Here is a 26,392-nt window from a genome sequence, read left to right as displayed (position 1 = left end):
GTACATGTTAAACTTTGACCTTCTACCACAGACAAGGAATGCAGGCAAATGTACTGCTAAAATTCTGTCAGTGCCGCTTTATTTGCCTAAAATGGTGGGACAGCACTTTCAGGCCATTTTAATGAAGTTCAGTTACAGTGAATGACACAATATGTCATTTGAATCCTGGTCATAATATGATTCTTGTATTCACTTGTATTTATAATTTGAATGTGTAGTACAAAAAAATTAAGCCAGTTGGACAAATACAAAATATTTAAGCTGAGATGAGGCACTTCACGTAATATTACTCTTCGAAAAAAAAGATCTAAGACTACAAAGGAGGCTGGAAAGAGCACTGGGCTGTTAGTCATGAGTCCAGGGTTTGAGTCTGAGCCTTGCTAAAAAGTTGTTTGGTGACTTCGGGCAAGATACTTCACCTCTTTGGGTCTTAGTTTTCTCTTTGAGAAATAAGGATCTTGTATTGGTCTTTTTGACCATTTTCAGCAGTTTGTGATTTTATGATTCTTATCTCCTTATTCTCCTAGTGTGTTTTTCTGTCTTGTCAAGAGAAGGTTTACGGTATAAAGCTGCTAGCTCTTTTTCTTTTGTCTTGATGAATGGTCTTGATAGTAGAAAACATGATTTGAATTTTCCCATCTAGCTTTATTGTATTTTCTAAAACTAGTTTTAAAGGAGGCATGAAATTAGAAGTATTTAGTTTTACATTTTAATTGTGCCTCACTGTCATAAAACAAGCATGTGAACTGGAAGGACAAAACACTTTTAAAACCTCTTAATCAGTGAAAGGAAAACACCTAGGTACCTATTGTATCTATTAAAGTCCTTTGAAATTTCATTTTAAGGCAGAGAGCAATACAATCAGTTAATGTGAGTATATGTATAGACTTTGTCTGTATAAGTCATTGCAGATGTATTGCTGAAAAATGTTTTTCTCTAAGCATTTTGTTATTAAAGTTTAAACATGCAAAAAAGTTGAAGGAATTGTACGGTGAACACCTATATATTCTACAGTTAGCTCAACCTCAGCAATTAACATTTTCTTTTATTTGCTTTATCATGTTATCTGTCTATCAATCCATCTTATTTTTGATGTATTTCAAAATAAATTGCAGACATTCTTACAGTTTATTCCTAAGCACTTCGACATACATGTAACTAGCTGGACTTCAAACTTGTTACACTTTTTTAAAAGTTAAAATTTACATATGTAAAAATGCACAACTCTGCCATGGATGGCATTTATTAATTGAGCACCTGACATTTCCAGGACCTGTGCTAGGCTGGCAGATAGATAGAAGAAACAGCCTCTGCCTTCATGGTGCTAATAGGAGAGATATGTGTAAGAAAGTAAATTCAGTATTTCTTGGACCTTTTAGTTGCAAGTAATAGAAATCTGTAGGATCTCAATATATAGGTCTTGCTTTCAAAACTCAAGGGCAGGAATCAGAGGGGCTTCTAGGAATAACTGGAACCAAGAACTGGAAGGCCGATAGGACTGTCACTTCTTACCTCTGCTTTGCTCTGCCCATCTGTTCCTTTCTCTTTGGAGATCTGCTCTCTTCTCTTTTTAGTACATATGGTAGAATATGGCTTCTTCCATAGCCTTTGTTTTAAAACTAACAGTTCTCAGCCACACAGACACCAATTTTCTACTTTAATTTCAATTCCAAATTCCTGGGAGGGGGAATCTGATTGGCCGAATCTGGTTCACCTATGCTTGAGGGCAGAGTTTTGAAGTACATATCTCCTGTTGGACGCCTACCTTTGTGTAAGGAGCTAAGTAATGGGGATAGAAGAGACTGTTCCCGGAGCGAGCGTGGGGCTATTGTAAGGAGGCTGACATTGAAAAATGTTTCTAACTACAAGTGTGATAAATAATTCTACAGACAAGCACAGCATACAGAAATAGCATAGAGGGGGAATGAATCACTATTTAGGGATGGAGTGGTGGTCAGAGACAGCTTCCTGAAGAAATTGGTGGCTGAGTTGGGTTTTGAAAGATAAATTCAAGTACAGCAGTGGGAAAGAAGGATATGTGCTACAGAAGAACAGCAGTAGAAAGATAGGAAATGGCATAGTGTGTTTAGGTAATTGTAAGCACATCAGTACATTTGTAGTATACTTTTTGAAGTGGGGCAGGTTTGTTAGCGGCAGGGGAGAGAGAGAGGTAGGTAGGGAGATAGATAGATAGATATTTAGGTATTTAGATAGATCAGGGCCAGTTCAAAGGAGAATCTTACCTTGCTAAGATATGGGAAACCAGGAGGAGTAGATGACGATCAGATTTATTTTCTTAAGCGATCATTTCATTGGCTAAACTGGAGGCAAGTTCATCCTCATGAGAGCCTGCACTAAGAAAATGGCAGTGAAAAAGAAGAGGGGAGATATTTAGGCAGTAAAATCTTCAGTACTTGGGATTTATTGAATGTAGGGGGAGAAGGAGAAATCTTAAGATGATGCCCCCTGGTCTTCTGATGGTGACTGGACGAATTGGGATACCAGCCAAGATAAGAAATATAGGATACTGAGGTGCTGTTGGTTGTGCATTTCTTGATCTGGCTGATAATTACAGGCGTAATTTTTTAGGACTGTTAAATTGTGCATATATGTTTTATGCATTTTTCCGTACATAAGTTATATTTCGTAATCTAAAATGTTACAGAATAAAAAGAAACAGAAAATATGCTTTGGGAAAAAGATGCTGACTTTAGGAGTGTACAGTTGCATTTGGGGTGTCCATGCGACCTTCCAGATGGAGATGTGTAGATGGCAGTTGGATATGAAATTTGAAGTATGGGAGAGAAGTATGGGCTGCCAATGAAACGATTAGATTAGGTTTGTAGTTCGCCTGCCTGGCTGTGAGTTAGGATCTCCTGGAGAGTTAAAAAAAAAATACTGACAACCTAGATCCCACCCTAGCCCAATTAAATCAGTCCTTGGTGATTTATGGTGGTATGAGGGCACAACATCTAGCTTACAAAGCTCCCTGTGCTGCTTATTCTAATGCACAGAGATGAGAGCCACTGGGTTGCAAGGAAATTACTTATTTCCTATGTTTTGTGATGGGGAGGTAGAGTTGAGCAGAGAGGATTTTGTAATTGCTTTAGACTTCAATATAGATTTATATTTTGGGGGACGTAATTCTTAAGCCTTGTGCTTTCCTGCCATTATTACCTGAAGTTAAAAAAGGTATGCTTTTTGTTAAAATAATGATGCACATGTGTTCTTGAAGAAAAATATGTGGAGGATGCAAGCTGTTTTAGTTAAAACAGTTTTAAAACAGATTTCCTTTGATGAAGTGGCTATGTCTTCTCTAATTTTAATTATTAATAATGTGTAGTCTTTGCAGCCAAACACAGAAAATCGCCTCATCAGCTGCAGTGTCTTTGAATAGTAAATATGAAGGACAGTGATTGTTAAATGAGTTGTGTGTGTGATGTAGTCTGAAAGGCAGACAGCTATAAATGCTGAGAAACTGTCTCTGATATATGTGATATGGAAAGGACAGTTGTTCACTGGTTTGTCTTTTCATTCCCTCACTGCATAGCTTTGTAACTCATCAGGGTCCTGTATCCATCAATAAGTATTTATTAGCACATGGGATATGCCACAGGTATATTCGGAAATTTATGTAAGTTACTAAATAAGTAGATAAATAGATAAAAATGCATGGGACTTGCACCAGGCATGCCAGTGTTTGAGTTTTGGATGGCATATAAAGGGCTGCAGAGTGCAAAATTATTTGATAGTTACAAGAATCCATTTGCTATTCAGAAACTGGAATGATTTCTTGGGTTTGAGCATTTAGGTATGACTTAACACATAGACGATTCTTCTAACTCACTGGCCTCTCTAGTCCCTTGAACTCTCCTCCTCTAGTGATTTTGTTTTCTATGGACCTCATTCAGACCATGGACCTCAGGTCCATGATCTTACCACTTTTTTCATTGTGTTTTATCTTCTTGATGTTCTCACTCCCTTCCTCACCCAGTGTAAATTCCATAGCCAGTCATCATACAAACTGTTCTGCATATACCCTCAATTCCCATGCCCTTCTTGCTTTACATATTATCATAAATTTGGCAAAATTTATAACCCTGGTGAAGTCTGACTCTCCTACTCTGTACCTGTACTTGTGCATTTGAACATAGCTGGAAAAAGCATGTGTGCACATGCATGCGTGCACACACACACTCCCATAACTGTGTTGACTGATCTTAAAATTCATGCCCTTGAACCTCAAGGGATCCTTAATGCTGCCAGGCAGTCATATGTACGTAGTCCATTCACTCTGTCACTCTTCTAGACAGCTCTTTTACACTATCACCTTTCTCTTTACACCCGTAACACATTCTCTCCCATTCATCTGATGACCTTACTTCCTAAGAAACTTCCTACTTCATTGAGAAAACTCAAGCACTCTGTGCATATGCATTTTGCCCTCACTCCTGTTAACATAGATAAACTATCTGTGCATCTATCAAAGGTAATTCCTTTACTTGTGTACCAAATACCATCCGCTCTCAACTACTCAAGGATATTGCTCCAAGAATCACCGCCCCCCCTCCAATTTCCTGCATCACTATTTTGCTTTCTATTAGGTCATTCATCAGCATATAAACATGTTATTTTTCCCAGTTTAAAAAATACTTTTTCTTGACCCCACTTTCATTGCCAGGTACTGTCCCACATATTTGCCCTCCTTTGTAGCAGAACTTCTAGAAAGTTGTCTCTATTCAACTGTTTCTAATTTCTTTCCTCCCATTCTCTCCTATTTTTTTTGTTGAGATTTAATTCACATACCATAAAATTCACCACTTTACGTGTACAGTTCAGTGGGTTTTAGTATATTCACAAAGTTGTGCCTCTGTCACCACTGTCTAATTACAGAACATTTTCATCATCCTATAAGAAACCCTACACCGCTTAACAGTCACTCACTATTCCTTCTGTTCCCCAGTCTGTGGCTCTGCCTGTTCTCTTGGAATCTGCCTATGTCTCTATGGATCTGCCTATCCTGGAAATTTCACATAAAGGGAATCATACAATATGTGACCTTTTGTGTCTGGCTTCTTTTACTTAGCATGTTTTCAAGGTTCACCATGTTGTAACATCTATCAGTACTACATTCCTTTTTATGGCCTAGTAACATTCCATTGTATGGATGAATACCACGTCTTGTTTATCTATGAGTTTTTGGACATTTGGGTTGTTTCCACTTTTTGGCTCCTATGAAATACACTGATATGAACATTCATATTCAGGTTTTTGTGTGAATGTGTTTTCAGTTCTCTTGGGTGCATACCTAATTGCTAGATTATATGGTAACCTTATGTTTAACATTTTGAGGAACTATCACACTGTTTTCCAAAAGGACTGCATTTTACATTCCTACCAGCAATGTATGAGGGTTCCAGTTTCTCCATTTCATTCTCACTTAAGCCAACCTGATTCAATCAGGCCTTTCTCCTACTTCTTGACTGAAACTGCCTTTGGCAAGGTCATCGGGAACATCAGAGTACCAAAATTCAGAGTATGTTCTCAGTCATCATTGTGTTTGACCTATAAACAGCATTTGACACAGTTGATTACTCATTCCTCCTTGGTACATTTTTTTTACTTTTGGCTTCCAGAATACCACACACATTCTTTTCCCTCCCTCTTACCCCCCATTTTATTGGTCAGTCCTTCTCAGTTTCTTTTGTTGTTTCCTCCTTTCTCCCTGCTTTTTAAAATGGAGTTTCCATTGGGGATCCTGTCTATACTTACACATCTTTTAATACTGTCCTACACTTGCTCCGAAGTTGATAACTCTGAAATCTCTTTTTTTGTATTTCAGAGCCAAATATCCAACTGCCTCCTCAGCCTCACCAGGATGTCTAATAAACATCTTAAATGGAACATGTCTAAAGCCAAACCCCTTTCCTGCTGTGTCTAATATGCTCCACCTACAGGTCTCCCTGTCTTTGATGAAGACAATTTCGTCCTTCAGTTGTTCAGGCCAAACACCACGGCATTAACTTTGCTCCTCCTTTCTCACATGCCACATTCAGTCACATGCTAGGAAGTCCTTTTGGCCTTACCTTCAAAGTATACGCAGAGTTGGAACACTTCTCCCCACCTCCACTGTTGCCATCTTCTTGGTCCCATCATCATCTCTCATCTGGAATTTTGTAAAAAGATTCCTCATCAGACCCTCTGCTATATGTATCTTTGCCTCCAACAGGCTAGCTCAACACAGTAGCTGGAAGAATCCTTCAGGAGTATGTCAGAACATAATCATTTTCTGTCCAAACACTACTTTGGCTGCCCACTTCACTCAGTAATAGCCAAACAAGGCCCTGTTTCATCTGACCCCATTATTTGTCCAGCCCCATCTACTGTTCTCCCTCGTTCACTCTGTTCACCTTCTTGCTACTTTCAAGCAGGCCAGGCATGTTTTAGATTTAGGGCCTTTGCATTTGCTGTTCCTTCCACTTGAAATATTCTTCACTTCTTTCAGATCTGCTCAGAACTTATCTTGTCAATTAAGCTTACTCTAATTTTTAATTCCGTAACTTGCTTTTCCTATACTTTGGGTTCCTCTTACTCTGCCTTTTTTTTTTTTTTTGCATAGCACTTGATGGTAATATTGACTGCCTTATTGACTTATTTATCATGGTTATGATATATTGCTCTCCCTCCCAACCCCCTCTGCTAGGATGAAGCTCTGTGTGGGCAGGGATTTTTGTTTTGTTCACTGATGTGTCTTAAGTGTTTAGAACAGGGGATGGCACATACTAGCCATTCAAGAAATATTTGTGGAATGAGCAAATAATGGATAGCTTTATGAGGGAGGTGGTATCAGAGGCAGGCCTTGAAAATTTTTGATAAGCAAAGTTTTGGGGAGAAAAGAACAGCTTGGAATATAATTTTTCCCACTCCCTTCTTTGTGTCTTTAGCAAAATCTCCTTATCTTTCAAGGCATGGGGATGTGAATTAGCACCTGAGTTTGAATCTGCTTCTTACTGTATATGACCTTGAGCAGGATTTGTGGCCACTCTTGAGTCTTTTTTAAAGTCATTTTTATTGAGGTATACTTTACAGAGAGTAAAATTCACCCCTTTTGGGTATACAATTCTATGAATTTTGACAGATTTTTTCAGTCATGTAACCACCACCACAATCAAGATATGAAATACTTCCATCACTGCAAGAAGTTCCTTGGGTTCCTTTGTAGTCGGTTCCCTTCCTTTATCTCATGCCCCTGACAACCTGATGTAATTTCTGTCCCTATAGTTATGTTTTTTTCCAGAATGTCATATACACGGAGTCATTTAAGTATGACTTCTGTTTTTTTTTTTTGGGTGTGCCACGTGGCATATGGGATCCTAGTTCCCCGATCAGGGATCGAACCTTTTTCCCCTGCAGTGGAAGCGTGCAGTCTTAACCACTGGACCACCAGGGAAGTCCCAAGTATGACTTCTTTTGAGTCAAGCCTCTTTCATTTAGCCTAATGCTTTTGAGGTTCATACATGTTATGGCATGTTTCAGGAGTTGATTTTTTAAAAATTTTATTTACAATGATTTACAGTGTTGTGTTAATTTCTGCCGTATAGCAAAGTGATTCAGTTATACATGTATATTCTTTTTCATATTCTTTTCCATTATGGTTTATTACAGGATATTGAATATAGTTCCCTGTGCTATACAGTTAGGACCTTGTTGTTTATCCATCCTATATATACTAGTTTGCCCATCTGCTATTCCCAAACTCCCAATTTATCTGCCCCCCGCCAGCCACTTTGGCAACCACAAGTCTGTACTCTATGTCTGTGAGTTTGTTTCTGTTTCGTAGAATAGTTCATTTGTGTCACATTTTAGATTCCACATATAAGTGATAGGCATTGATATCTTTTTACTGCTGAGTAGTATTCCAGTGTATGGTTATACTGCAATTTGTTTATTCATTCACCAGTTGATGGACTTTTCAGTTTCTAGTTTTTAGTCATTATTAGTAAAGTTGCTCTAAACATTTTCATATATCATCTATCTATCTATCTATCTATCTATCTATATCATCTCTATATTTATGTCTGTGCTGAACCTGTATATATATAGTATACATATATTTTTTGCGGTGGGGGGGAGTTGCGGACATACAAATTCATTTCTCATGGGTAAATACCTGGGAGTGGGATTGCTGGGCTGTATGGTGTGACTTTAACTTTATGAAAACTACCAAACTGTTTTTCAAAGTGGTGAATCTTTTTTCACTTTTATCAAATGAGACTATTAGTTAGGACTTGTAGTTGGAAACAACAGAAATTGACTCTGGCAAGGAAACTTCTGAATAGAATATTTTTAGGTGGCTCATAGATTCCCTTGGAGGGCTGGAGAGACAGGCTCAGAAGTTCTGTATCCCACAATGTTATCCTAGGCACAGATACTGGAGGTTCAACTGCCAATACTGTTGGGGAATGCTGGACGCTGTAAGTAGAACTGTGGTCTCTAGAAACCAGATGAAGCTGCTCTGCTGCTAGCACTTGCCAGAATGGATTCTCTGAGGACCCAGCTTCTTTGAGTCATTATGTTTGCATCACCTTCTGGAGGTGGGCTCTGTCTCATGAGGTGGGAGACTCCCTAAACATGGAAAGGGGGTTCAGATGTGGGGCTGCTAAAAGTAATGACACACATATGCCCCAAATACCTAACTCCAGAGGTGGTTGTGATTGGATAAAATAATGTCTGTACAGTGTCTAGTACTAGATGCTTCCTACTTAGTAGGTTGTAAATGTTAGTCTGCTTTCCTGTCTGCTTCTTTCCCATCTGTCTTTTTTAGGTAAATTTTTAGTTGAGCTTTAATAAAACAAAGTACATAAATTGTAAGCATATACAGCTTGATGCATTATCATGAAATGAATTCATCCTTTTAACATCCAGAAGAAGAAATAGAACATTACCAGCACCCCAGAAATCTCTCATGTTGCCCCTCCTGGAAACTGCCCACTCCCTCCCAACCCCCTGCCCTGTCAGGTAACCACTATACTAACTTTGACTAGTTTGCCTGTTTTCAAACTTTATATAATCAAAGCTGTATGTTCTGTTTTGTGTGTGTGATTTCTTTCAGTATTTGTGAGCTACATCCATGTTCTCGTGCATGGCAGGAGTTGATTTCACATTGTCCCGTTGTTTGATAACAGTCTGTTGATGGACATATGGGTTACTTCCAGTTTTTGACTAATACATGTAAGTGCTGCTATGAATATGAACATTCTTGCACATGTCTTTTGGTTTACATATGTGCACATTTCTGGGGGTGTGTAACATGGAGTGGAGTTACTGGGTCATGGATTCTGTGTATGTTCAACTTTAGGAGAGAATGCCAAAAAGTTTTCTAAAGTAGTTTTCCCACTCCGCACTCCTGTTAGCAGTACATGTGAGTTTCAGTTGGTCACATCTATCTTTTTGACGTGTCCCTTCAGTAAGACTTTTTACCGCAGTGTAATATTTGTTTGATTCTACCTAATTTTATGCTTCTATTATGTTACTAACTCTTTGATGTGAGATTCCATGTTTCATTTATCTCTGTCTTCTTAGTATTAAGTACAGAATATAAGATATACATAGTAAATGCTCAGTGAAAGTTTCATGAAAAAATTGAAAAAAGAATATGTCTGTAGGCTGGAATAATCCTGGCATTTTTGGTGGGAGAGAGACTTCAGTGATCTGACTGGAATTAGAAATGGATGGTATATTGGAAACAGTGGTGGGATAGGGTGGAATTAAGTCAGGTGGAATCTGATTGGATTCTGTAGGTAATAAATAGCCCTTTTTGGTTCCTGAACTGGGAGAGAATTAAAGCTGTTTTGTTCTGTGAATGAAGAATTGTGTTTTTCTTTAAAGATGTGCCCAGCTTTTAGGAAACAGTTACAAAAAAAGATTTGGACCTGTGATTGGACACAGATTAGACAAGGCATGGGTTGGTGTTTGTTTAGCTTTATCTCTTAGATCTTAGTTTCTTCATAAATGGAGCTCACATCTTTCTTATAGAGATTATAACTAATATAAAAATATGAGTAATTTTTTTTCTTATTCTCTGCATATTATGTGGCAGTCCAAGATTCAGAACTTTTATTTTTTTTTTAATTAAAAAAATTCTTTTACTTTCAGATTGAGTTCTTTTTTTCTTATCTTAAAAAAATTTTTTTTTTAATTGAAATATAGTTGATTTACAATGTTGTGTTAGTTTCAGGTATACAGCAAAGTGATTCAGTTACACATAACTATCTGTCTGTTCTTTTTTAGATTCTTTTCCAGTATAGGTTATTATAATATATTGAGTATAGTTCCCTGTGCTATACAGTAGGTCCTTTCAGAACTTTTAAAATGTATGTTGTAGAGTATAACTTATGACAGAGAGGAAATTCAGCTTCTGCCAGTGTAAATCCATTTGGAATTTTGACTGACTGTAGTTATCTCCAGAGTGGCTTGCCCACCTTCTCTTCTGCCTTGTTGTTGTTCTTCTACACTAGCACCTTTGTTTTATTGTGTGTGTCAGAAATCAAAAATAAAACATTTATAAAGTGGCTTGAAGCTTCTTCCCTCTGAAGGCTTATACCACAGAAGGGAGGGGAAGGGGAAGTGGGGGAGGAAAGTCTTCTTTGGATAGGAAGGGAAAATAACTACATGGGCTAAGAAGGGAAACTCTTTACAGAAGGGAAAAATAACCTTACAATATGGCTGGCATTCACCACCTTAACCAAGTGATTAAACTTAGGATCACTATCAGGTACTCCCTCACTTGGTACAGTAGAACTACATAACATCACCTCTGGTTGTATTATTGCCAGGAATGAGGAAATAATCAGAGAAGTTGTAATGTGGGATATTTGATAAGACACTTGGCCTGGACTCCTAAAAAAACACTGACATGAAAAACAAAAACGAAGATGAGACTGGAATTTTTTAAAATTTATTTATTTATTTATTTATTTATTTTTGGCTGCATTGGGTCTTTGTTACTGTGTGCAGGTTTTTCTCTAGTTGCGGCGAGCGGGGGCTATTCTTTGTTCCGGAGCACAGGCTCTAGGCGCGCAGGCTTCAGTAGTTGTGGCTTGTGGGCTCTAGAGCACAGGCTCAGTAGTTGTGGCGCACGGGCTTAGTTGCTCCGCGGCATGTGGGATCTTCCCTGACCAGGGCTTGAACCCGGAACCCCTGCATTGGCAGGCGGATTCTCAACCACTGCGCCACCAGGGGAGCCCAAGACTGGAATATTTTTATAAATCATTTTTTCCTTTCAGTTACTTTGGAAGTTATACAGTCTTTTCCAGTTCTTTTGTTGGTTTTCTTAGAAAATTCAGTCATACGTCTTTGACTTATTAGAGCCTATCGTTAGTTGATACCATTACCCTTTATACTGGCAATGTATGCATCTTAGAACACTTTAACTTTCTTTACCCTCATCTCAACTTTTATGCTATTATAGCTGTATACTTTATTCTGTATATTAAAGCCCCACAAGTCAGTAACTGTTAATACTCATTTGGGTTTACCCATATATATTTATCACTTTCTTTGCTCTTTTCCTGTCTGGATCTCTGATCTTGTGTCTCTGATAATTTTCTTTCTGCTTTAAAGAACAGCCTTTAGAGTTTCTTTTAGTATATAGGTCTGCTGGTAGCAAACTCTGTCAGTGTTTGTTTTTCTGAAAGTGCCTGTATTTGCATTCATTCCTGAAGGATACATTCCTTGGGTATAGAATTCTGTATTGGAAGTTATTTTCTTTAAGCATATTGAAGATACCATTCCCTGGTTTTCTGGTTTCCATTATAAATATTGAGAGCTGTTAGTCTGTCTCTCCTTTGAAGGTGATCTGTCTTTTTTTTTTCCTCTCATTTAAGTTTTATAACAACCCTGTGAGATGAAGGTTTTATTTTTGTTTGTACAGATGAGACTAGAAACTCAGGACAACTTGCTAGTATCAAACAGGTAGCAAACGGTGGATTAAAATCCAGGTCTGTTGGACATAAACACCTGTACTTTTCCCACTTTGTTTTACTGTCTCTCACTAAATAAAAGTACATGTTCATCTATTCAGTGGTATTTATTGAGTTTCTGTTATATGTATTGCATATAATACTGTGCTATGGACTGAGGTGGATACCAGATTTTGAGACACATTTCTGACCCTTAATTTATAGTTTGGAGAAAAGCATGCCAAAAACATTCATGTTGCAATATAAGACAGTGTATGATTAATAGCTAAAATGGTGATATCCTGCAGTAATTACTGAAAGAATTTATGCAAAGGGAATTTCACAATTGGCTGGAAGTGTGTCAGAGTGTCCTGTGAAGGGGGTGGATTTGTCTGAACTCTGGGCAGAGGGTGAACTTTGTTGAGGGTGGAGATTGTAGAGGCTGTTTTAGGCAGGGGTAAATCACATGAAAAGAGGCATGGAAGGCTGAAAGATGGGTTGGGGAAATAGCAGCAAGGTTGATTTGGCTCTAGCTGAAGTTTATAAATGTTGTTGGAGATAAGGTTGTATGTAAATGGTGCCTCATCGGGGAGAACTATGAGGGAGTCACAGTCATAGTCACAGGGAGTCTTTGAAGAGTTGTTTGGGGTGGGGTGATACAATGAAAGTGGAAAGTATTACTTAGAGGGTAAGAGCTCGGCTTGACTCCATATTCTAACCTAAATTTCAGTTATGACTCTATCACTTCCTCACTTGTACTTGTGAATAAGTTAGTTAACTTTTTAAAGGCTGTTTCCTGTGAATTTGAAATAATAATAGTACTTACCTCATAGAGTTGTTGTGAGGATTAAATAAAGTAATATGTGCAATGTACTTAGGACAGTATCTGGAACATAGTAAACACAATTTAAGTGTTAGGTGTGATTTTATTTTTATTATTAAATAAAGTTATGCATGTTAGTAACCAGTTCCTGGCACAGGGTTAATTGCAATTCTAGTCACCAGTAGAATGTGTATAGGATAAATGTTATTAACCAAGTTGTATTTTTATATCTCTGCACCTAGGTATAGGGAACATAAAACCTTTGAAGTTGTATTAATGTATGTAGATGAGCTATATAATTCACTTAGGTCTTTTCCCCATTGTATCATTTTTGATTACATATTATATATCATTCCTAATCCACTCCTCAGTTAATTCATTTTGTCATTAAAAATAAGAATGAAGAAGACATTCTGTGTTAAGAATCTGTAGTCAGAAGAGAGGGAAGGAGGTAGTGTTAGTTAAATCTCTGATGAAACAGCATATCGTAGAAGGAAGCTATAAAGATGCCATAGGAAAGATGCAGGAATTGTGCTGGTTGCTGAATTTAGAAACGTTGTCTGTTTAACTTAGTTTCTTCAGGAAATTGTGTGCAACCTGAGGATGCTAACTAGGCTTCCGCTACAGGTATAAAGAATAAAAAAACTGCCTTCTCTGTTAAAATTTTATTCCGAGGGAAATTCTAAAGCCGTTGAAGCATCAGGACTGACAGACTAGAAATGCATTCAAGTGAAGGCTCATTAATCTTTAAGAAGAAGAAAAGCAAACGTGTCAGAGAAGCAGTGTGGATTTGCAATATTAAAATGCCAGTGTCTTCAATTATTGTCATAAAGGACAATGGGAAATAATTTAAGAATGGACATCACTTACATATTTCTTTTAAGGTTAGAATAGTTACGCATTAAATCAGATGTTTTTAGTGACGATAACCTAACAAGTAGCTAATTGTAATTTTAAGTGAGGCTTAACTTTAGTGACTTTATTAAAATTATGTAGCTATGCATTGATTGGATTGATTTCACTAGAGAAATTGCTCTACAGGTGCTTACAAGTGCTGTTACTAGTGCTAATTAATAATGATTTGAACCTTTTTCTTTTAATTGGCTTTTTTTTTAATAAAAAGAGAATTCCTGTAAAAACTCTTACATTTTCCCTATTTTCTGTATTCTTTGTGTTTCTTATAAATTGGCAAGGGACTAACTTTGCATATGGTCTGTTATTTTTGGAATAGAGACTTTTTTTTTCCTCTCTTCTTTCTGGTCTGCTTCCCTAACCTTTAACCACCCTGTTAACAGATGTTCATTTTATCCTTCTGCTCCGTCATTTTGAATAACTGTTTTTGAAAAAGGCCACCTTCTAACAGTGACTTAAATTTTCTTATGACAGCATCATTTAGGATTGTATAACTCTTATTCATCATGACAATTTTGATTCTTGAAGTTCCTTTTATCTTTTTGGTTGAGTTCGTATCTGTATATAATACTGGATGGAAAGCCTGTCCTTACATTTTAAGTTATTGGATGATCATCTCTTCCAGACTGCTTAGCTTAATTTTTAGTTGGTTGACAATACCTTATGAAGCAGATAAAGCAGGTGTCTTTTACTTGAGGGAACTTTAGTGTAGGGATCCACAGATTTAGGTGCACTTAACAGATTTGTGTGCAAACTATAGATTTGCCTTGTGGTGCTGTTGGACAATTTACTTAACCATCTGAGTCTCAGTTCCTCAACCTTAAAATGGAGACTGATCATATGCTTTTTTTTTTTTACCTTGTAGGGCTGATGTAAATATTAAAGTAGATGATTAGTGTAAAGTGTCTTGTACAGTCTGTGGAACATAGGGGTCAAAAATAGAGGCATAACTGCCAAGGTGATCATTTTACCGGATTGGTCGTGTAATTGTGTATGATATAGCAGCAGTGTTTACAATTTATATGAGCAGTTTCCTTAAATGAATTATCTGGGAATAAAGCACCTTTAGGATGAATTGTGGTCAGCATTTCAGTTGAAGCACACTCTTAAGAGCTTGAATTTGATTCTCAGCAGCCAAAGGGTATACAGTAGCTGTGATCTTAGCACCTCCTTGCCTATAGCCTGGTAGAGAGATAGCCCTATGGCAGGTTGTCTGTTATAAGTTATGCGTCTAGCTGTGCTGCAGCTATGGAGAATGATGAGCTGTTCATATGGCCCACTGGAAGCACCAAGACAGAGTCATAATTGAGTTGTTAGTCATTTATTCATTTGACAAACCTTTGAGAGCTTACTGTCCAGGCACTGTGATATGCACTAGGAATACAGCAGAGGACAAAACATGATATCTGCCTTCAAGGAACATGTAGTTACATAACTGGTAAGTGGTGAAACATAAGGCAAAACTGGTGTAATGTAGTGTACTGTAATCAGCCCAAGCTTGGCAAAGGGTTGAGAAGGAGTAGAGGTGGAGGTCAAGATTGGGGAAGGCTTCCTACCGGAGGTGCTGTTTAAGCTGAGTGCCTAGTGAGGGTAGAGGGTTTAAGAAGTTAAGGATGGTATTTTGAAAATTTCATTCCACGAGTTCAGCATCTTATTTCTGAGAATAGGTTATTGAGTAAGCATGCTTGAATCTAATTTCTAGCAGAAAAGTGGGAAATCAGATTTCAGAGATCCTTTCTTTCTCTCCATATTATTGGGCATGGGGAGTAGACCTAACTTTTTGCTCTGGAAAGACAAGAGCCCAGGGTCACTCTTGGAAGCTGACGGCCTTCTCTCTCATGGACTTTTAGAACATTACCAGCAATGTATGTATTGAGTTTTTAAAATTCGGTTACAGTAAATATTTGTTGACTGAGTAGCAAATGGGATTGGCATGGTTCTGGTCTGTAGCCCAACTTCAGCCTTAAGATCTGAGAGGCTCAGAGATTGGGTGAGCTGGTAGACAGTACTTAGAACATTGGGCTTTGGAATCAGTCAGCTGACTTAGTAACATTGGTTATTAAACATAAATAAACATGAATTCATATCTTGGCTCTGTCACTCACCCTATGGTATTGGGCAGTTAACTTAATGTCTCTGTTAAGCACTTTAAAGACATTCTTATTTAGTTTGAAAACAGTTCTCGTTGAAGCAGATGGTTCCTCAGGGATGAGAAACCCAAGACTCAGATGAGTTACATGCTTATTCTTTTATACATATATATGTGTGTGTGTGTGTATGTATAAATGTGTATATATACAAATACATATATGTGTATGAGGGAGAATTAGTTTTACACTTTGGTTAGGATGAAGGAAGCCTTCCTGGAGAGGTAGCTTTTGAGATCAGTGGGCCTTTTTGGCAGATGCTTTATAGCACAGTGAGTCACAAAGAGCTCCAGTTCTGTAGACAGGTGGTCTGGTTTGAATCCTGGCTTGGCCACTGCCTAGCTGCTTGATCTCAGATAAGTTATTTCACTCCTTTGGACTATTGTTTCCTCTGTAAAATTGATATAGTCACATCTCCCGCAGAGGGTTTTTTTTTTTTTTTTTTTAACATCTTTATTGGAGTATAACTGCTTTACAATGGTGTGTTAGTTTCTGCTGTGTAACACAGTGAATCAGCTATACATATACATACATCCCCATATCTCCTCCCTCTTGCGTCTCCCTCCCACCCCTCTAGGTGGTCACAAAGCACCAAGCTGATCTCCCTGTGCTGCGGCAGAGGGTTTTTGAGGATTAAATGAAGTGATGCATGTAAGATGCTTAGCCAAGTGCTTGGCATACAGCAAACACTTGCTATTATTACTGTGGCAACAAGCTCATGGTACTGTATTGCTGTCTCTTGAGTTCAGGACTCACTGTCATTGGTTCGATTGGAAGGGTAAACTCCCCTGTTTATATAACACTGTACTTTTCAGAGTACTTCTGCAACTGTTAGTCAGTTGATCCTCACAGTAGCCTTGTGCGGCAGGCATATAGGGCAAGAGGTATTATTTTTCAGGAAGCAGAATCCACAGGGCCAGGGGAAAGGCCTTTATGGCTGTTAGTGGCCATTCCAACATTATAGCCCTGGTCTCCTGACTTACACTCTGCTTCTTTTTCTTTAGTTTTCTGTGAATAGAAGTCATTCAGCAGACCTGAGTTTGCATTTAATCACTGACATTTACTGGTTACATGATCTTGTCAGAGTTATTTAATTTGAGTCTGTTTTACTGTCTGTCAAGTGATGAAACTTTGAACCACGCAGGATTGTCTGTCATGCTAAATTTACTTTGCGTAATGCTTTGTAAGAATTGCTTTGTGCAAACTACTATATATAAAATAGATAAACAACGAGGTCTTACTGTATAGCACAGGGAACTATGTTCCATATCTTGTAATAACCTATAATGGAAAAGAATATGAAAAAAGTATGTATGTATAACTGAATCACTTTGCTGTATACCAGAAACTAACACAACATTGTAAGTCAACTATACTTCAATTAAAAAAAAAAAAAAAAAGAATTGCTTTGTGTAATGTTGTAGGGGAATGTGTATTAAGATGCAAGTTTATTCACTAATTGGTGTCTTATTTGCCTAGTGGTAATGCCGGTAAGAAATATTCCTATTTCAGTATTGCCTTTAATGTTCTTATCCTGCTTATTTAAGGGTTATATCTTTGATAGTGATGTGAGGACTCCATCTTGGAAAAACCTAGGAGACCTAGGAGTGTTTTGATGGGTTTATAATAACACTTCACAAAATAATTGAATTCATTTTTCACATTATTACTTGCATTGCTTGGTCTTTCCCTTTTGTGTGTCTCTGTCTCTCTGTTTCCCTTTCTCTCTCTCTCTCTCTCAGCTTAATATTACTCAGATGGTTGAACACTTTAAAGCTTTTCAGCTAATAATAAAGTACATCATTTTAGAAGCTTGAAGTTTGTTTCCCACTGGAAATTCACACAAGGGGATGCTTTTTACATATGAAGATCATTCTTCATGAGTGTTTATCAGTTATTTATTACTGTCTTCCTTGTGAACCTCTGTCAGAGGTAGGTGAATATGTAGTTCTGTAAATACCATATTAACTGGAAATTATGAAATGTAGAAATTAAGTAGAACAAATTGTTTTTATATTCTTAATTTTTTCTTGAAATATTAAATATATACATATGCATTTGTCTATTAAGTGGTTGAGTTAGTTGTTATGAAACCCCCAATTTTAAGTTTTCTAATAACAGAATATCTGCATTAAGGAAGAAATTTTGCATTTTACTTGTTCTTTTTCTGTACAGAAGGTTGGGGAAAATTGCTGAGGTTAACTTGAAAGTGTCACTTAAGAGTAAGAAGACTGTTTTGAGTTGGCATCTATATTTTAAGAGCTGGTGAGAAACAAGTCATCCTGTTAAAAGTAAGGATGTTTTCTGTGGATCATGGAAGTTTTTGTTCCCTTTCCAGTATGTAGCAAGCTAAGAGCACTTACTTACATTGCAGTTTCATGAATACTGTTGTATTGAATATACCAAGAGTTGAGTCATAGTATGTGACTTTTACATAATAATAGGCATAATAACTTAGGATACTATATCAGAAATTCATATATTTTGTTATCCACATTAGGAAAATAGCTTAATAACTGTTTATAGCTGAGTGGGTTTGATTTAAATTAAAAAATTATACCCCAATCAGGAAGATCAAAACTCAGTTTAGTAAAAAATTTAACGTAGGCTAAGAAGCTTTTTAAAAAATTGGATAATGTGCACAGAATTGGATAATGGATTAGACATAAACATTGTTTATGACATGCTCTCATTTGCCCATGGATTGTCTGTTTTTATATTATTTTAAAAAATTTAATAAGCTCCTGTAAACCCACCATCAGAACAGAAGCTAGCCCTTAATAACCTACATTTTACTTTATAGGTTCCCCCAACCATCCTTATCCCAGTTCCTACCCCCAACAGAATTCACAGCTGGAATTCTGTATTCATCATTCCCTTGCTTTCTGGTTTTGTATATACCTTTATCATATCTTTATGGATTCTTAGACAGTATATCTTCTTATTCTGGTTTTAATTTTACAAAAAAGATATCATTCTATATGTAATCATTTGGGACATAGTATTTTCACTTAATATTGTACTGCTAAGATTTATCCATATTGCTGCATGTCGCTGTAGTTCCTTCACTTTGCTGAATAATAATCCATTGCATTAATATACCATAGTGTATTCATTTATTCTCCTGTGAATGGGCATTTTGCATGTATTCCAGGATTTTGCTGTTTTGAACAGTTTTGCTATGAACGTGCTAATGTACATGTCTTGTCGCTTGTGCATGTGTAAGTTTCTCTTCATGTATGCTTAGGAGTAAAATCCCTGAGTAACAGAGTATGGGATTATTCGATTTGTGGAAATTATGCCAAACATTTTTTTCCCAACATCCATCATAAAAGTCCCTATGGATCTATACCCTTTCCAACACTTGGTATTGCCAGACTTCTTAATTTTTGCAGCTTTAATGGGTATAAAGTGGTTGTCATTTTTATTGGTCTTGTGGTGTTTTTTTTTTTCCCCCCTGTGAAATGCTTGTTTATGACTTTTTTCTGTCCACCCTCCTTTAAAAAAAAGTATTTATTTATTTAGCTGCGCCAGGTCTTAGTTACAGCACACGGGATATTCGTTGCAGCATGAGGGATCTTTTAGTTGCAGCATGCGGACTCTTAGTTGAGGTGTGTGGGATCTAGTTCCCTGACCAGAGATTGAACCCGGGCCTCCTGCTGCATTGGGAATCTTAGCCACTGGATTGCCAGGGAAATCCCTTCCCGCTTCTTCTGTGTTGTCTGTGTTGTCTTCTGTGTTTCATTTGGATTTTAAGTCGTCTTGGTATATTTTTGCTACTTTTGTTGTATGTATGTTTTCCAGAAGTCTTTTCAGTTTGTAACTTGTTCTTTTTTTTTTTTTTTTAATGTCTTTATTGGAGTATAATTGCTTTACAATGTTGTGTTAATTTCTGCTGTATAACAAAGTGAATCAGCTATACGTACACATATATCCCCATATCCCCTCCCTCTCCTGTCTCCCTCCCACACTCCCTATCCCGCCCTTCTAGGTGGTCACAAAGCACTGAGCTGATCTCCCTGTGCTATGCGGCTGCTTCCCACTGGCTATCTGTTTTCCATTTGGTAGTGTGTATTTGTCAGTGCCACTCTCTCACTTTGTCCCAGTTTACCCTTCCCCCTCCCCGTGTCCTCAAGTCCATTCTCTATGTCCGCGTCTTTATTCCTGTCTTGCCCCTAGGTTCTTCAGAACCTTTTTTTTTTTTTAGATTCCGTATATACGTGTTAGCATACGGTATTTGTTTTTTTCTTTCTGACTTACTTCACTCTGTATGACAGACTCTCGGTCCATCCACTTCCCTACAGATAACTCAATTTCATTTCTTTTTATGGCTGAGTAATATTCCATTGTATATATGTGCCACATCTCCTTTATGCATTCATCTGTTGATGGACACTTAGGTTGCTTCCATGTCCTGGCTATTGTAAATAGTGCTGCAGTGAACGTTGTGGTACATGACTCTTTGAATTATGGTTTTCTCAGGGTATATGCCCACTAGTGGGATTGCTGGGTCGTATGGTAGTTCTGTTTTTAGTTTTTTAAGGAACCTCCATACTGTTCTCCATAGTGGCTGTACCAATTTGCATTCCCATCAACAGTGCAGGAGGGTTCCCTTTTCTCCACACCCTCTCCACCATTTATTGTTTGTAGGTTTTTTGATGATGGCCATTCTGACTGGTGTGAGGTGATACCTCATTGTAGTTTTGATTTGCATTTCTCTAACGATTAGTGATGTTGAGCATCCTTTCTTTTTTTTGAATTTTATTATTTTTTTTGTACAGCAGGTTCTTACTAGTTATCCATTTTATACATATTAGTGTATATATGTCAATCCCAATCTCCCAATTCATCCCACCACCCCCCCCCCACCACCACCACTTTCCCCCCTTGGTGTCCATACGATTGTTCCCTGCATCTGTGTCTCAATTTCTCCCCTGCAAACCAGTTCATCTGTACCATTTTTCTAGAGTCCACATATATGCGTTAATATACGATATTTGTTTTTCTCTTTCTGACTTACTTCACTCTGTATGACAGTCTCTAGGTTCATCCACATCTCTACAAATGACCCAATTTCGTTCCTTTCTATGGCTGAGTAATATTCCATTGTATGTATGTACCGTGATGTTGAGCATCCTTTCATGTGTTTGTTGGCAATCTGTATATCTTCTTTGGAGAAATGTCTGTTTAGGTCTTCTGCCCATTTTTGGATTGGGTTGTTTGTTTTTTTGATATTGAGCTGCATGAACTGCTTGTATATTTTGGAGATTAGTCCTTTGTCAGTTGCTTCGTTTGCAAATATTTTCTCCCATTCTGAGGATTGTCTTTTCGTCGTCTTTATGGTTTCTTTTGCTGTGCGAAAGCTTTTAAGTTTCATTAGGTCCCATTTGTTTATATTTGTTTTTATTTCCATTTCTGTAGGAGGTGGGTCAAAAAGGCTCTTGCTGTGATTTATGTCATAGAGTGTTCTGCGTATGTTTTCCTCTAAGACTTTTAGAGTGTCTGACCTTACATTTAGGTCTTTAATCCATTTTGAGTTTATTTTTGTGTATGGTGTTAGGGACTGTTCTAATTTCATTCTTTTACATGTAGCTGTCCACTTTTCCCAGCACCACTTATTGAAGAGGCTGTCTTTTCTCCATTGTATATTCTTGCCTCCTTTATCAAAGATAAGGTGACCATATGTGCGTGGGTTTATCTCTGGGCTTTCTATCCTGTTCCATTGATCTATATTTCTGTTTTTGTGCCAGTACCATACTGTCTTGATTACTGTAGCTGTGTAGTATAGTCTGAAGTCAGGGAGGCTGATTCCTCCAGCTCCATTTTTGTTTTTCAAGATTGCTTTGGCTATTCGGGGTCTTTTGCCTTTCCATACAAATTGTGAAATTTTTTGTTCTAGTTCTGTGAAAAATGCCAGTGGTAGTTTGATAGGGATTGCATTGAATCTGTAGATTGCTTTGGGTAGTATAGTCATTTTCACAATGTTGATTCTTCCAATCCAAGAACATGGTATATCTCTCCATCTATTTGTATCACCTTTCATTTCTTTCATCAGTGTCTTACAGTTTTCTGCATACAGGTGTTTTGTCTCCTTAGGTAGGTTTATTCCTAGGTTTTTTTTGTTTTTTGTTTTTTAAATAAATTTATTTATTTATTTATGGCTGTGTTGGGTCTTCGTTGCTGCTCATGGGCTTTCTCTAGTTGCGGAGAGAAGGGGCTACTCTTCATTGCAGTGTGCGGGCTTCTCATTGCGGTGGCTTCTCTTGTTGCAGAGCACGGGCTCTAGGCACGCAGCCTTGAGTAGTTGTGGCACGTGGGCTCTAGAGCGCAGGCTCAGTAGTTGTGGCGCATTGGCTTAGGTGCTCCGCGGCATGTGGGATCTTCCGGGACCAGGGCTCGAACCCGTGTCGCCTGCATTGGCAGGCGGATTCTTAACCACTGCGCCACCAGAGAAGTCCCTATTCCTAGGTATTTTATTCTTTTTGTTGCAGTGGTAAATGGGAGTGTTTCCTTAATTTCTCTTTCAGATTTTTCATCATTAGTGTATAGGAATGCAAGAGATTTCTGTGCATTCATTTTGTATCCTGCTACTTTACCAGATTCATTGATTAGCTCTAGTAGTTTTCTGTTAGCATCTTTAGGATTCTCTATGTATAGTATCATGTCATCTGCAAACAGTGACAGTTTTACTTCTACTTTTCCAATTTGGATTCCTTTTATTTCTTTTTCTTCTCTGATTGCTGTGGCTAATACTTCCTAAACTATGTTGAATAATAGCGGTGAGAATGGGCAACTTTGTCTTGTTCCTGATCTTAGTAGAAATGGTTTCAGTTTTTCACCATTGGGAACGATGTTGGCTGTGGGTTTGTCCTATATGGCCTTTATTACGTTGAGGTAAGTTCCCTCTATGCCTACTTTCTGGAGGGTTTTTATCATAAATGGGTGTTGAATTTTGTCAAAAGCTTTTTCTGCATTTATTGAGATTATCATATGGTTTTTATCCTTCAGTTTGGTAATACGGTATATCACATTGATTGATTTGTGTTTATTGAAGAATCCTTGCATCCCTGGGATAAATTCCACTTGATCATGGTGTATATGATCCTTTTAATGTGCCGTTGGATTCTGTTTGCTAGTATTTTGTTGAGGATTTTTGCATCTATGTTCATCAGTGATATTGGCCTGTAGTTTTCTTTTTTTGTGGCATCTTTGTCTGGTTTTGGTATCAGGGTGATGGTGGCCTTGTAGAATGAGTTTGGGAGTGTTCCTCCCTCTGCTGTATTTTGGAAGAGTTTGAGAGGGATAGGTGTTAGCTCTTCTCTAAATGTCTGATAGAATTTGCCTGTGAAGCCATCTGGTCCTGGGCTTTTGTTTGTTGGAAGATTTTTAATCACAGTTTCAATTTCAGTGCTTGTGATTGGTTGGTTCATACTTTCTATTTCTTCCTGGTTCGGTGTCGAAAGGTTGTGCTTTTCTAAGAATTTGTCCATTTCTTCCAGGTTGTCCATTTTATTGGCATATAGATGCTTGTAGTAATCTCTCATGATCCTTTGTAATTCTGCAGTGTCAGTTGTTACTTCTCCTTTTCATTTCTAATTCTGTTGATTTGAGACTTCTCCCTTTTTTTCTTGATGAGTCTGGCTAATGGTTTATCAATTTTGTTTATCTTCTCAAAGAACCAGCTTTTAGTATTATTGATCTTTGCTCTCGTTTCCTTCATTTCTTTTCATTTATTTCTGATCTGATCTTTATGATTTCTTTCCTTCTGCTAACTTTGGGGGTTTTTTTTGTTTTGTTTTTCTTTCTCTAATTGCTTTAGGTGTACAGCTAGGTTGTTTATTTGAGATTTTTTTTTGTTCCTTGAGGTGGGATTGTATTTCTATAAACTTCCCTCTTAGAACTGATTTTGCTGCATCTCATAGGTCTTGGGTCGTTGTGTTTTCATTGTCATTTGTTTCTAGGTATTTTTTGATTTCCTCAGTGATTTCTTGGTTATTTAGTAGTGTATTGTTTAGCCTCCATGTGTTTGTATTTTTTACAGTTTTTTTTCCTGTAATTGATGTCTAGTCTCATAGCGTTGTGGTCAGAAAAGATAATTGACATGATTTCAGTTTTCTTAAATTTACCAAGGCTTGATTTGTGACCCAAGATACCTATCCTGGAGAATGTTCCATGAGCACTTGAGAAGAAAGTGTATTCCGTTGTTTTTGGATGGAATGTCCTATAAATATCAATTAAGTCCATCTTGTCTAATGTGTCATTTAAAGCTTGTGTTTTCTTATTTATTTTCATTTTGGATGATCTGTCCATTGGTGAAAGTGAGTTGTTAGCATCCCCTACTCTTATTGTGTTACTGTTGATTTCCCCTTTTATGGCTGTTAGCATTTGCGTTATGTATTGAGGTGCTCCTCTGTTGGGTGCATAAATATTTACAATTGTTATATCTTCTTCTTGGATTGATCCCTTGATGATTATGTAGGGTCCTCTTTGCCTCTTGTAATAGTCTTTATTTTAAAGTTTGTTTTGTCTGATACGAGAATTGTTACTCCAGCTTCCTTTTGATTTCCATTTGCATGGAATATCTTTTTCCATCCCCTAACTTTCAGTTTGTATGTGTCCCTAAGTCTGAAGTGGGTCTCTTGTAGACAGCATATATACGAGTCTTGTTTTTATATCCATTCAGCCAGTCTGTGTCTTTTGGTTGGAACATTTAGTCCATTTACACTTAAGGTAATTATCAATATGTATATTCCTATTACCATTATCTTAATTGTTTTGCATTTGTTATTGTAAGTCTTTTCCTTCTCTTGTGTTTCCTGCCTAGAGAAGTTCCTTTAGCATTTGTTGTAAAGCTGGTTTGGTGGTGCTGAATTCTCTTAGCTTTTGCTTGTCTGCAAAGATTTTAATTTCTCTGTCGAATCTGAATGAGATCCTTCCTAGGTAGAGTCATCTTGGTTGTAGGTTTTTCCCTTTCATCACTGTAAATATGTCCTGCCACTCCCTTTTGGCTTGCAGAGTTTCTGCTGAAAGGTCAGCTGTTAACCTTATGGGGATTCGCTTGTATGTTATTTGTTGCTTTTCCCTTGCTGCTTTTAATATTTTTTCTTCGTATTTAATTTTTGATAGTTTGATTAATATGTGTCTTGGTGTGTTTCTCCTTGGATTTATCCTGTATGGGAATCTGTGTTTCCTGGACTTGATTGACTGTTTCCTTTCCCATGTTGGGAGGTTTTCAACTATAATCTCTTCGTATATTTTCTCAGTCCCTTTCTTTTTCTCTTCATCTTCTGGGACCCCTATAATTCGAATGTTGGTGCGTTTAATGTTGTCCCAGAGGTCTCTGAGACTGTCCTCAATTCTTTTCATTCTTTTTTCTTTATTCTGCTCTGTGGTAGTTATTTCCACTATTTTATCGTCCAGGTCACTTATCCGTTCTTCTGCCTCAGTTATTCTGCTATTGATTCCTTCTAGAGAATTTTAAATTTCATTTATTGTGTTGTTCATCATGTTTGTTTGCTCTTTAGTTCTTCTAGGTCTTTGTTAAACGTTTCTTGTATTTTCCCCATTCTATTTCCAAGATTTTGGATCATCTTTACTATCATTACGCTGAATTCTTTTTCAGGTAGACTGCCTATTTCCTCTTCATTTGTTTGGTCTGGTGGGTTTTTACTTTGCTCCTTCATCTGCTGTGTATTTTTCTGTCTTCTCATTTTGCTTAACTTACTGTGTTTGCGGTCTCCTTTTCGCAGGCTGCAGGTTCAGAGTTCCTGTGTTTTTGGTGTCTGTCCTCAGTGGGTAAGGTTGGTTCAGTGGGTTGTGGAGGGGACTGGTGCCTGTGTTCTGGTGGATGAAGCTGGATCTTGTCTTTCTGGTGGCCAGGACGGTGTCCGGTAGTGTATTTTGGGGTGTCTGTGAACTTATGGTTTTAAGCAGCCTGTCTGCTAATGGGTGGGGTTGTGTTCCTGTCTTGCTAGTTGTTTGGCATGGGGTGTCCAGCCCCAGAGCTTGCTGGTTGTTGAGTGGAGCTGGATCTTAGCTTTGGGACAGAGATCTCTGGGAGAGCTCTTGCCGATTGATATTATGTGGGGCCGGGATGACTCTGGTGGTCCAGTGTCCTGAACTCAGCTCTTCCACCTCAGAGTCTCAGGCCTGACAGCCGGCCGGAGCACCAAGACCCTGTTAGTCACACAGCTGCTAGTGTTGGAGGGTCTCCTGCAGAGCTGGGGGGTGGCTGTCACTCACCGCGAGGACAAGGACACTGGCAACAGAAGTTCTGGGAAGTACTCCTTGGCGTGAGCCCTCCTAGAGTCCTCTGTAACTTGTTCTTTCAACTTTCTTTAGGGTTTTTTTTGATGAACAGAAGTTCTAGGTTTTAATATACTCAACTATATTTTATTTTATGGTCAACACTTTTGCGTCTTTAAGGAATCGTTTGCTTTTCTTTTTTTCATTTTATATGCCAATATCTGTTAACATTAAAGCTGACATTTATTTAAAGTCCTGAGATTGCAGTGGTAGAATAACAGTGAAGGAAGAAGATAGTTTAGGAA

General features: G+C 37.8%; 1 protein-coding gene across 5 annotated transcripts in view; it reads left to right on the top strand.

The window, feature by feature from the left end:
- STRBP (spermatid perinuclear RNA binding protein) overlaps positions 1–26,392 on the top strand; it is a 145,767-nt gene that overhangs the window by 32,151 nt on the left and 87,224 nt on the right. The window contains exon 1 of one of the 5 annotated variants that reach the window (XM_059925579.1): positions 18,115–18,133. The exons of the other annotated variants lie outside the window; for them this stretch is intronic. The gene's annotated coding sequence lies outside the window, so the exon portion shown is untranslated. Of the gene's footprint in view, positions 1–18,114; positions 18,134–26,392 lie in introns of those variants that run through there. 5 annotated transcript variants of the gene reach the window in all.

Source organism: Balaenoptera ricei, chromosome 6 (assembly GCF_028023285.1).
Source record: "Balaenoptera ricei isolate mBalRic1 chromosome 6, mBalRic1.hap2, whole genome shotgun sequence".
NCBI lineage: Eukaryota > Metazoa > Chordata > Mammalia > Artiodactyla > Balaenopteridae > Balaenoptera > Balaenoptera ricei.
Note: the sequence above shows the minus strand (reverse complement) of the source record. Positions and strands in the feature narration are given on the sequence as shown.